General features: G+C 38.4%; 1 pseudogene across 1 annotated transcript; it reads left to right on the top strand.

Moving 5' to 3' along the window:
* Positions 1–4656: 4656 nt before the first annotated feature.
* On the top strand, positions 4657–5021 carry LOC308509873 (non-histone chromosomal protein HMG-14-like; annotated as a pseudogene). The gene has a single exon. The product of its transcript is annotated as a non-histone chromosomal protein HMG-14-like (transcript).
* Positions 5022–11431: the final 6410 nt, after the last annotated feature.

Consider the following 11431-nt stretch of genomic DNA (forward strand, 5'->3'; position numbering starts at 1 on the left):
CACTGTGTCTTAGAACTGTGATGTTAACATTGACCCCCGGCTAAGGTGGTGCTGCCCTGGACTCTCCACTGTAAACTTACTATTGTCCTCTCTGTAATTACTAAATATTTTAGGGGATATATTTTGAGACTCTGTAGATATCCTGTTTCTACTTAAACTTTTACCCACTAATTTTAATGTTCATCAGTAGATCTTGCCTGGGGCACTTATTACTGCAGTATTCTAGTCATGATCTTTTTGCCTTGTTCTTTCTACATTTATTAATTGGAACTTATCTGTAAGGAAGAAATTAACTCACTTTTCAACATCAATAATTAAGCCACACTCATGTTGATAGAGCCTAGGACAGGAGGAAGAGCAAAGCTTGCAAGGACAAAGGGTAGCCAGAGTCACTTTTTAACTTAGCCTTTCTGACCTCCTGTTGCCTTCAACCCCCACCCCCACTCTGTCTATGAGTAATCTCTGCTGCTGAGTGGTCAGCAGTCTTCGTGTGGATTCTGCGTGTACTTCAGTACACACAGCAGGACTTGCTTCCTTCTTTCATCTCCAAGATATCCTACACTTGTGAGGAAACCGCTCTTTCAGAGACTCCTCTCACAATCAAGAATTTTGCCAGTGACTCTCCCCCTCCACAAACACACATATACATGTACCGACACTCACACACACACAGACACACACACACAAACACACACAGATACACATACACACATCCATAAACATACCTTGTACATGTTCCGATTATAGATGTCGAATCACTGTTTTTGAAAGGCAAGCAATAAAAGAAGACAATAACAATAGCTTAGGTTTTTCTATAGCTCAGTTAATTCTCAGAACTTTAAAGGCAGATTCTATTATTATCCCTCTTTACATACAACGAAACTACAGCTTCTGCAGGTCAATGTTACACATCTAGTGAGTGGCAAGTCTGGGAGCAAAATCCAGGCCTTTTGACCCAAGGCCCATGTCCTGCTTTGAAAATTAATCCTGGAGTTGATTTGGTCAAAAGTTGTCCAATTTTGTGTGGGCAGATCAGCACCCACTCTCTATCCCCCTCACCTCTCCTTCCACCCAGAAAAGTTGTCAGTTTCACACAGTCACCAACAGTAACTGAGACTGCCTGTTCCTTACAGCTTCACCAGCACTGGGAGGTATTCACATCTCTTGTGTTGTCATCCTGATGGGGCTTTAAAGATCTTAGTGTTATTTTCATGTGTGTTAAATTTGCGTAAATTCACACTTAATTTGCACCCAATATCAAAGTTTTATATTTCTTAGCAATTTAGATATCTGCTCTTGTCTTTTCATGAAGAACTTGCAGCACAGGGGTTACCTCTCGAAGGCCTGGGGCTAATACCTGCTTCTGCCATTCCTTAGGGTGGCCTTGGTGGGAGCATTGATTATACTCTCCAAACTTCCAGTTCCTTATCTCTAAAGTATAGAAAACACAGTACTTACTTCAAAACCTTGTTCTGAGGAGAATACAGATTAATCCATTAAAGGGGTTGACACCTCAAATAGTGAAAGTTGGCTATCATTATTGCCCATTATTTTCAGGGGGTGTTTATCTTTTTTTCTTACTGGTTTGTAAAACCTCTTTATATACTTAGGATATTAACTTTGTGATATAAGCATTTAGTTTTTCTGGTTGATTATTTGCTTATTCACTTTCTTGTGGTGATTATTCCTAAACTTAACATCTGGAATTTTATTAGATAAATATAGTAATGTTTTCTTTTATGGTTTCTGACTATAGTGTTATGCTTATAAAGGCCAGCACTGTTTTGTATTCATGAAAAGAGTCACCTAATCTTTTTTTCTAGTATGGAATTTTAATGTCTTTATTATTTTCACACTAATCAACCTGGAATTTATTTTGATGGAAAGCATGATGTAAAGTATCCAACTTTAATTCTCTTGCAAATGGTAAGCCTGTTTACCTACCACCACTTTTTATTATCATCTCATTATTTTAAAATATTACTTTCTATCACATGATAGTGACAAGAAAAAAAAAATTCTGAGATGCCCTAAATTGAATTACAGTAGGCTAGAGTGTGGAAGGAAGAGACAAGGGAGGTTAAGCAGCTAACATCTGCAGGGCAAAACCAACAAAAGACTGCTTACATTTCTGAATGTATGTTGGAACTTTAAATTAACTTTCAGGTGGCTATTTCCATGATTATCTAAAGAGAATAGTCAGGCACTCCCACCTACTAGGGACCTCCACTTCTTGTTTACACATGAACTTTCTTGACAGTTGCCTACCACCAATCCAAAGGAGCAAACACTACTTCCTTTATGGACTATGTATGTATCCCAGAGTTAGCCACACTTCACCTTCTCCTTCACAATTCACTTCACCTTCACACTTTTTACCTACCACCAGTGTAAATTCTTGCAAAACAACTTACATATTTCTTCCCCAAGCTATTTTCATAAAAGCACCTGTCAACAGCCTGAACCGATGAATAGGGGTTCTGAGGGCTTCCAGTTGTGGTGGCCTGCTGGGGCAGCACTGGCTCTCAGAAGACAGCTGCCATGCAGGTAGGCACCAGGACTCTGTGATGAGCTCAGTATCCTGGCATGTATCAGACACAAGAGCTCTGGGGACACAGGAACCCTATGCCCTCCACTCTAGCCATGGAGACATTGGAACAGGGTGGCCACACTTTCAGTAGCAATGATCTGTGGTGGACAGAAAAATGAGCCTATTTGACCCCCAGATGATTCCTTTTTCTTGCTTGTTTTAATTTCTCTAACTATTAGACCCAATTGCACCAAAGCTCTGGCTGGCTCCTTTTCAAGACTTTCATCTGCTCTGCACATTTTATCGTCCCATAGTAGGGATAGGCTTGTCCTCTTCTCTGGTGACTACTCGGGTGTCTATAATGCAGGCTCAGAGCTTCCAATATCTTCCCATTAATCATATGGCAGGTTTGGACAGGTGTCCTCAAAATTGCTCCCCTGCACAAAACTCAAAAATAAAAAAACAAATATCCCCCCCAAAAATGGACAAAGATTTGAACAGACATTTCACCAAAGAAGATATAGGGATGGAAATACAAGGTGTGCCAATTAAATTCGCGAACTTGCCAAGCAAGGTACACTTATATTGGCAGCACTATACAAACAGCTCAGTAAAATTTCATAACCTTGGTATATCAGTGTCTCACAGATGTGTTCGTGTCAACGTGTGGTGGTGTCTTGCTGAGTGGCGTTCATTATTGTTGTTGCATGTTTTTGTGCACTGTCGCGAGAATGTCTGAACTTAAATTAGAGCAATGAGCAAACATTAAATTTCTTGTTAAACTTGGCAAGAGAGGAAGTGAAATCAGGGACATGTCAGTCCAAGTTTATGAGGATAGTGCCATGAAGAAAATGGCAGTGTACGAATGGATTAAATGTTTTTCTGAAGGGAGAGAACGTGTCACTGATGAAGAGAGGTCAGGATGAGCAGAAGTGACAAAAAGATTGCAAAAATTCATCAAATTGTGCATCAAAATCTTCGGCTGACTGTGAGAAGCAAAGCAGACCAAGTAATCATTGGTAGAGAAACAGTTAGGAAAATCTTAACTGGAAATCTTGGCATGAGAAAGTTGTGTGCAAAAAAATGGTCCCAAAGGAGCTCACCAATGAACAAAAGCAAAGGAGAGTCGAAGTTTACCAAGACCTTTTGGAGAGGCAAAACACTGGTGATGAAACATGGGTGTACCAACATGAGTCTGAAACAAAGCGTCAAAGCGCACAATGGAAGCCAGCCAATTTTCCATGAACAAAAACGTTCCATCAGTCCAGATCAAGAGTCAAAATGATGTTGCTAACCTTTTTTGATATCAGCTGGATTACTCATTATGAATTTGTACCAACTGGAGTTTACTATTTGGAAGTGCTGAAAAGGCTGTGTGAAAAACTTAGACGAACTGAACTTTTCGCCAATTCATGGCTCTTGCATGTTGACAATGCACCAGCTCACATGGCACTGTCTGTGAGGGAGTGTTTAGCCAGTAAACAAATAATCGTATTGGAACACCCCCCCTACTCACCTGATCTGGCCCCCAGTGACTTCTTTCTTTACTCGAAGATAAAGAAACTATTGAAAGGAAGACATTTGGATGACATTCAGGACATCAAGGGTAATACAACGACAGCTCTGATGGCCATTCCAGAAAAAGAGTTTCAAAATTGCTTTGAAGGGTGGAACAAGTGCTGGCACCAGTGCATAGCTTTCTAAGGGGAGTACTTCAAAAATGACCGTAGTGATATTCAGCAATGAGGTATGCGGAACTTTTCGTAGGATGAGTTCGTGAACTTAATTGTCATACCTTGTAATTCTTGAAATTAGGTAGCTTTAGTCCTCCAACTTCATTCTTTTTTTAAGTTCTTTTGACTATTCTAGTTCTTTCACGTTTCCATATGAATTAGACCCAACTAGTCCATTTTTATGAAAAAGCCTGCTGGGAATTTGATTGAGATTGCATTGAATCTATAGATCAATTTGGGTACAAATGACACCCTAACAATTTTAGTCTTCCAGCCAATGAAAAAAGAATAACTCTCTAGCAGGCATCTGCAGCTCAGGCAGTGGAAGGAGCAGCAGCTGCAAAGCAGCCCACCTTCTGAAAGGTTCTGGGGGCATGCCCATCCCGCCCCACAATGCCCAAAAGAAAGGTCAACTCTGTAGAGGGGGAATCAAAGGAGGAGTCCAAGAGGCAGTCAACAAAGTTGTCAGCAAAACCTGCTCCTGCAAAAGTGGAAACAAAGCCAAAAAAGGCAGCAGAAAAGGGTATATCTGCAGGCAAAAAATGCAAACAAAAGGGAAAAGGGAAGCAAAGGGAAAACAGGCCAAAGTGGCTAACCAAGAAACTAAAGATTTACCTGCAGAAAACAGAGAAACTAAAAATAAGGAGAGTCTAGTCTCTGATACAGCAGGAGAGAAAGAAGCCAAGTTGATTAATATCATATATCTTGTCTTATCAGTGGTCCTTGTCTCCCTTGTACAATCCAGAGCAATTTTTTAAATGCAAGGTTTTTAGTAGCTCTAGAAACATTCTTAAGAAGGAGGGAATTCCACCTCATCCAATTTTACAAGTGTAAATGCTTTTCTTAAAGAGGTGAAATCACTTGCTGGTTGTTTATTTTTTGGTACAACCATAAAATAGTGTGATATTGAATATAGGAGGCTTTGATTGTCTTGGATGCCAGGCTAACATTCCATAGGTGGGGGTGGTTTTTATATCCTATAATACAAAGCATACTAATGGCAATTTGGAGTCAGTCATGCATTTAATATGTCTTGAACAATTTCAGTTATTCCTATTCCCATGTTTTTGGTAGAATTGTTTCCTACACAAAACCACTCCTTAATCTTGGCTCTCCCTGTCAGGATTTTGTGCACTCTAACATCTTTAGTCGTGGTAGTCCAGTTTTCCTAGTAACTTTCTTAATGTGCTGTGAAAAATTGAAAATTTGATTATGTAGTGTATATGATATTAAATTGAGAATTAGTGGGACTTTGATGTAACAGCATATTAGAAGATATTGGTACTTAATATTTTATTAAGAAAAATTAGCGTCCAAATTTTAAGCTGGAAAGTCACTGGAATAACGGTTTAGAAAAGAATCACAACAACATGACTTTTTCAGTTTTGGGTATGTACATTAAGAATTGTGTACAAACTGAAATGTTTCTGTACTAATCCTCAAAACAACCAATAAAATCTCGATTATGGAAGAAAAAATATCTCTCTATTTAAGTATCCTTTGACTTCTCTAAAAATGTTTTGTAGTTTACATCCTATAGGTCTCATAGATTTATCCCTAAGTTTAACATTTTTGTTCTACTATAAATGATGTTGATTTTTTAATTTCAATTTCTCACTGTTGCTAGTATAGAGAAATTGATTTTTGTATATTGACCTTGTATACTGCAATCTTGATAAATGCACTTATTAATTCTAGCAGCTCTTTTGTAGATGACATTGGATTTTCCACATAGGCAACAATGTCATCTGCAAATAAAGATGATTTTAGATTTCTTTTTCCAATCTAGACACATTTTGTTTCTTATTCTTGCTTTATTGAACTGAATAGAACCTCTAGTACAATGTTGAATAGAAGTGGTGAAAGTCTTATTGATGATCTTAAGAAAGCATTTAGCATTTCACCATTAAATACGATGTTAGCCGTAGGCTTTTTCATAGACACACTTTATCAGGTTGAGGCAGTTCCTTTTTTCCCTAGTTTTCTAAGATTATTTTTTATCAGAATAAATGGGGGGATTACATCATAAAAATGGCATGAAGTGGGTCTCTTGAAATCTCCCCTGGAATTTACAACAAATTGAACAACTTTAATTCCACAAAGGACTCTCTGTGCAGCAGCCAGGCAGACTAAGAGGTATGCAATTGAAATCATCTAAAGATGAGCAAATTGGGTGAGTGGGTGAGGAAGAAAGCAAGAAGTTCGAGGACACAGGCCACAGGGCATAGGACGCAGACCAGAGCTGGGAGCTCCAAGCTCACTGCATTCCAGAATTACTGCAGTGGTGGGAGAAGGAAGAACTCAGACTGGCCCACAGTCCCATCTGAGGTATCAGCATAAAACACAGCTGAATCCCACGTTCAAGGCAGAGATCTAGGAACAAAGACTGAGGGAAGAAGAGTAAAAAAGGCAGTTTAAGCCCTCACTCCCAGCAGAGAATGGAAAGCTTAGGCACTGAGACTAGCCACCCCCTCCTTCCCTTCCCACAGCTCACCTCACCCCCACCCTTCCAGTGCTAGAAGTGGAACAGTTGTAGAGTCAGATCAAAAGAACAGAATATTTGCAGGGTTCTGAGAACTGTGGTCTGCAGCCACAGACTCAAAGCCCAACTAGTTTCAGTGAATGAGAGGGAGCCTTAGGTGCAGAACTGGCTGTGGTAGTTGTTGCCGTCATTGCTCTGGTCACCTCTCACAACCCACCCGGCCCCTGTCTCCTCCACCTTTCTGGGCAATCCCTGCACAAGTAAACAGAGCTAATGAAACACACAGGCTCAGAATCGGATGCAGGAAGAGCTATGGAACTTCAGGAGCTCTCCATATCCCTCCATGGACACTGTGCCCTGTGACCCAGGTGGACTGTTGACAGAGGAGAAGCCCGCCTTCCAGGGAATCCCCTCACTGTGTAAGAAGCTGGAATACTCCAGAGAAAACATAACACTGCACTGTGAGAGAAAATAAAAGTCTGCGGTTAGAACACCTATGTACTGGAAAACAAAAGAAAACCCTCTCTCTATCAACGTGTTGCAGAACTCACTCTGGAGATGCCTAGAAAGAGAAATAATAACCCATTAATTGGCATGAATAACCAAGGTAACAAGACAGCTCAGAAGAAAATGAAAAGTCTTCAGAAAATGAACTTAAAGACATGGAAATATGTGACTTAAATGACAGAGAATTCAAGACTGCACCTCGTAAAACACTCAACGAGATGCAAAAAAAAAAACACAGACAGGCAGTTTAATGAACTCAGAAAACAATCAAAGAACAAAATGAACATCTTACCATGACATGAAAAATTTAAAACGAATGAAGACTGAAACAGTCAGCTTAGGTAATAGAGGTGATCAGATGGAGGAAAGAATCAGTGACATCGAACACAGGAATCTGGAAATGACATAGATGGAAGAGAGAGACTTGAGAGTTAAAAGAAATTAAAGAACTCTACAAGAAATTTATGACTCCATCAGAAAGAGCAATATAAGTATAATGGACATACGAGAAGGAGAAGAAAGGGAGAATGAAACAGAGAGTATATTCAAACGAATAGTCAATGAGAACTTCCCAAAATTGTGGAAAGAACTGGATCCTCAAATTGAAGAAGCAAATAGAACACTTAATTACCTTAATCCTAACAGGCCTTCTCCAAGGCACATTGTATTGAAACTATCAAAAATTAACATCAAAGAAAGAATCCTCAAGGCAGTCAGGGAAAAGAAGACGGTAACCTACAAAAAAAAGTCCATTAGATTATCATCAGAGTTTTCAGTAGAAACTCTATGAGCCAGGAGGGAGTAGAATCAAATATTCAAACTATTGAAAGAGAGAAATTGAAAATGGCAGCGTGAGGTGACCCTCTGTAAAGCTCCCCTGGAATTTACAACTAATCGAACAACAATAACTCCACAAAGGACTCACTGCACAGCAGACAGGCAAGACGAAGAGGCCCACTACTGAATTCACCTAAAGATGGACAGATCGCGTGAGAGGGGGAGGAGGGAATGGAGAAGTACGGAGATGGAGCTGCGTCGACGCAGGATGCAGACCTAGCTCAGTGCTCCGAGCTCTCTGCATCCCGGAACTACCGTAGCTGCCAGAGAGGGAAGAACTTGGACTGCTAGGGCTCCGCTTATGCCCCAAGTGTTGAGGGGGTAGCATGTATCATCAGATTTTTCAGCAGGAACTCTACAAGCCAGGAGGGAGTGGACCAAATATTCAAACTATTGAAAGAGAGAAATTATGAGCCAAGAATAATATATCCAGCAAAGATCTCCTTTAGATATGACGGAGGAATAAAGACCTTTCCAGACATACAGAGGCTGAGGGAATTTTCCGATACATGACCTGCACTACAAGAAACACTAACGGAGGCTATTCGAACACCATCAACAGGGACAATTTGAGGTAATCAAAAAATAAAAAGGAGGAGAGTAAAGGCTTGAACTGGAATATGGGAATGGAGAAAGTAAGCATGCTGAAGAAAATGGAATACTCTAAATATCAAACTTTATTTTACATAAACTTAAGGGTAACCCCTCAAAAAAATCCAGAACTGAATATATACTGTAATAAAAGAAGAAACAGACGGAAACATCATAGCATACCATCACACAGAAATAGTAGACAGCAACAAAAAGGCAAAGAAACAATGGAGACACAGCCTTACCAGAAAACTAAAGACAGAATGACAGGAAATCCTCACATATCAATAATCACCCTAAATGTAAATGGACTGAACTCACCAATAAAAAGGCACAGAGTACAGATTGGATCAAAAAACTAAACCCAACCATATGATGTCTCCAAGAGACACATCTCAGCTACAAAGACAAGCATAGACTTAAGGTGAAAGGGTGGAAATTGACACTCCACGCATAAGGTACCCAGAGAAAATCAGATGTAGCCATATGATATCAGATGAAACAGACTTCAGGGTGAAAAAGATAACAAGAGACAAAGATGGACATTGCATAATGGTAAAGGAGATTATACAACAAGAAGACATAACAGTCATCAATATTCATGCCCCCAATCAGGGAGCACCAAGGAACTACTAACAGAACTAAAGGGAGAAATTGACCAAAACACAATTATACTAGGGGACTTAAATACATCATTGACAGCTATGCATAGATCATCCAAACAGAAAATAAATAACAAAATAGCAGCCCTAAATGACACATTAGATGAAATGGACATCATTGACATATATAGAGCACTTCATCCTAAAACATCAGACTATACATTCTTTTTGAGTGTACATGGAACATTCTCAAGGATAGACCATATATTGGGACATAAAAGCAGCCTCAGCAAATTTAAGAAGATTGAAATCATACCAAGCATATTCTCTGATCACAAGCCTTTGAAATTGGATATCAACTGCAAAAAGAAAGCTGCAAAAAACACAAATACATGGAGATTAAACAACATACTTTTAAAGATCGACTGGGTGAAAGAAGAATTAGAGGAGAGATCAAAAGATACATAGAAACAAATGACAATGAAAATATATTCTACCAAAATTTTTTGGGAAGCAGCGAAAGCAGTTTTAAGAGGGAAATTTATATCACAGGCCTAATTCAAGAAACAAGAAAAATACAAATAAATAAGCTCATGTTACACCTTAAAGAACTAGAAAAAAAAGAACAAGTGAAACCCAAGGTCAGCAGAAGAAAGGAAATAACAAAAATCAGAGCAGAACTAAATGAAATAGAGAACAAAAAAGACAACAGTAAATTAATGTGACAAAGAGATAGTTCCTTGAAAAGATTAACAAAATTGACAAACCCTTGACTAGACTATGAGAAACAAAAACTCATAGACACAGACAATAATTTAGTGGTTACCAGAGGGTAAGGGGGTGGGGGGTGGGTTATGAGGGTAAAGGGGATCCAATATATGGTGATGGAAGGAGAACTGACTCTGGGTGGTGAACACACAATGGGATTTATAGACGATGTAATACAGAATTGTACACCTGAAATCTATGTAAATTTACTAACAATTGTCATCCCAATAAAATTAATTAAAAAAAAAAACTCATAGACACAGACAATAGTTTATTGGTTACCAGAGGGTAAAGGGGTTGGGGAGAGGGAGATGAGGGTAAAGGGGATCAAATATATGGTGATGGAAGGAGAACTGACTCTGGGTGGTGAGCACACAATGGGATTTATAGATGATGTAATACAGAATTGTACACCTGAAATCTATGTAACTATACTAACAATTGTCACCCCAATAAACTTTACTTAAAAATGTTGAAAATGTTATTAATAAAATGTTATTAAGATAATTACAAGAGAAAATACATTTACAGATCTGTACTGTATTTATTGATACCATAAATTCATCTGTTTACAAGATGAATCATCTGTTTTTCAGTACCTACATCACTATTGTCTTATATGATAAAAAAACACTCTAGATATTATATGTATTACTAATACTAGACATAATAAATTAAAAGATAATGTGAAAAAGAAATTTATATTTATTTACAGGTATATATTGATAATGAAGAAGAAGCAATATGATTGCTTTTTAATAGCTAGTATAATTGGTATGATTGCTTCATGGTAGCCTAGCCTATATGCTAGTAAATAAATCATTATGAAATTCCTAGGGCATACAGTATTATAGTCATATTCAAAATACAGTAATGGACACATTGCTACATTGTTTAAAACGACTTACCTATGATGATAGCTCAAAATGCAGTTTCTCTCTCCAGTGAGAGAGAATGAGACATATTATATACAGTAATATAATTCTTTGAAAACAAGATTATGAAACAGTAAGAAAATAGTTTATTAACTTTATATGAAATATCATTCACCTTATGCCCGTGTAAGGATAGACTATTCACTTCCATACTAGTCTTACACACAATGATTTACATGATGAATCTTTAGGCGATGATAGTGATGATGACACAAAAATGTCTCATACAGTTCTATGTGTACAATTATTAGATGTTCACATGAAGACACTCGCACACATACCCAACAGATAAGTTTATTAACTGTATGGCATGGGATTTTTATTTGCTATTCATTAAGTGGATCATCTTAAATGTCTTCATCATTGTCTTCACACTGAATAGGCTGGGGGAAGGAAGAAGAGGAGGGGTTGGTCTTGCTGTCTCAAGGGTGACAGAGATGGAAGAG

This window comes from Rhinolophus hipposideros (assembly GCF_964194185.1).
Source record: "Rhinolophus hipposideros genome assembly, chromosome: 17".
NCBI lineage: Eukaryota > Metazoa > Chordata > Mammalia > Chiroptera > Rhinolophidae > Rhinolophus > Rhinolophus hipposideros.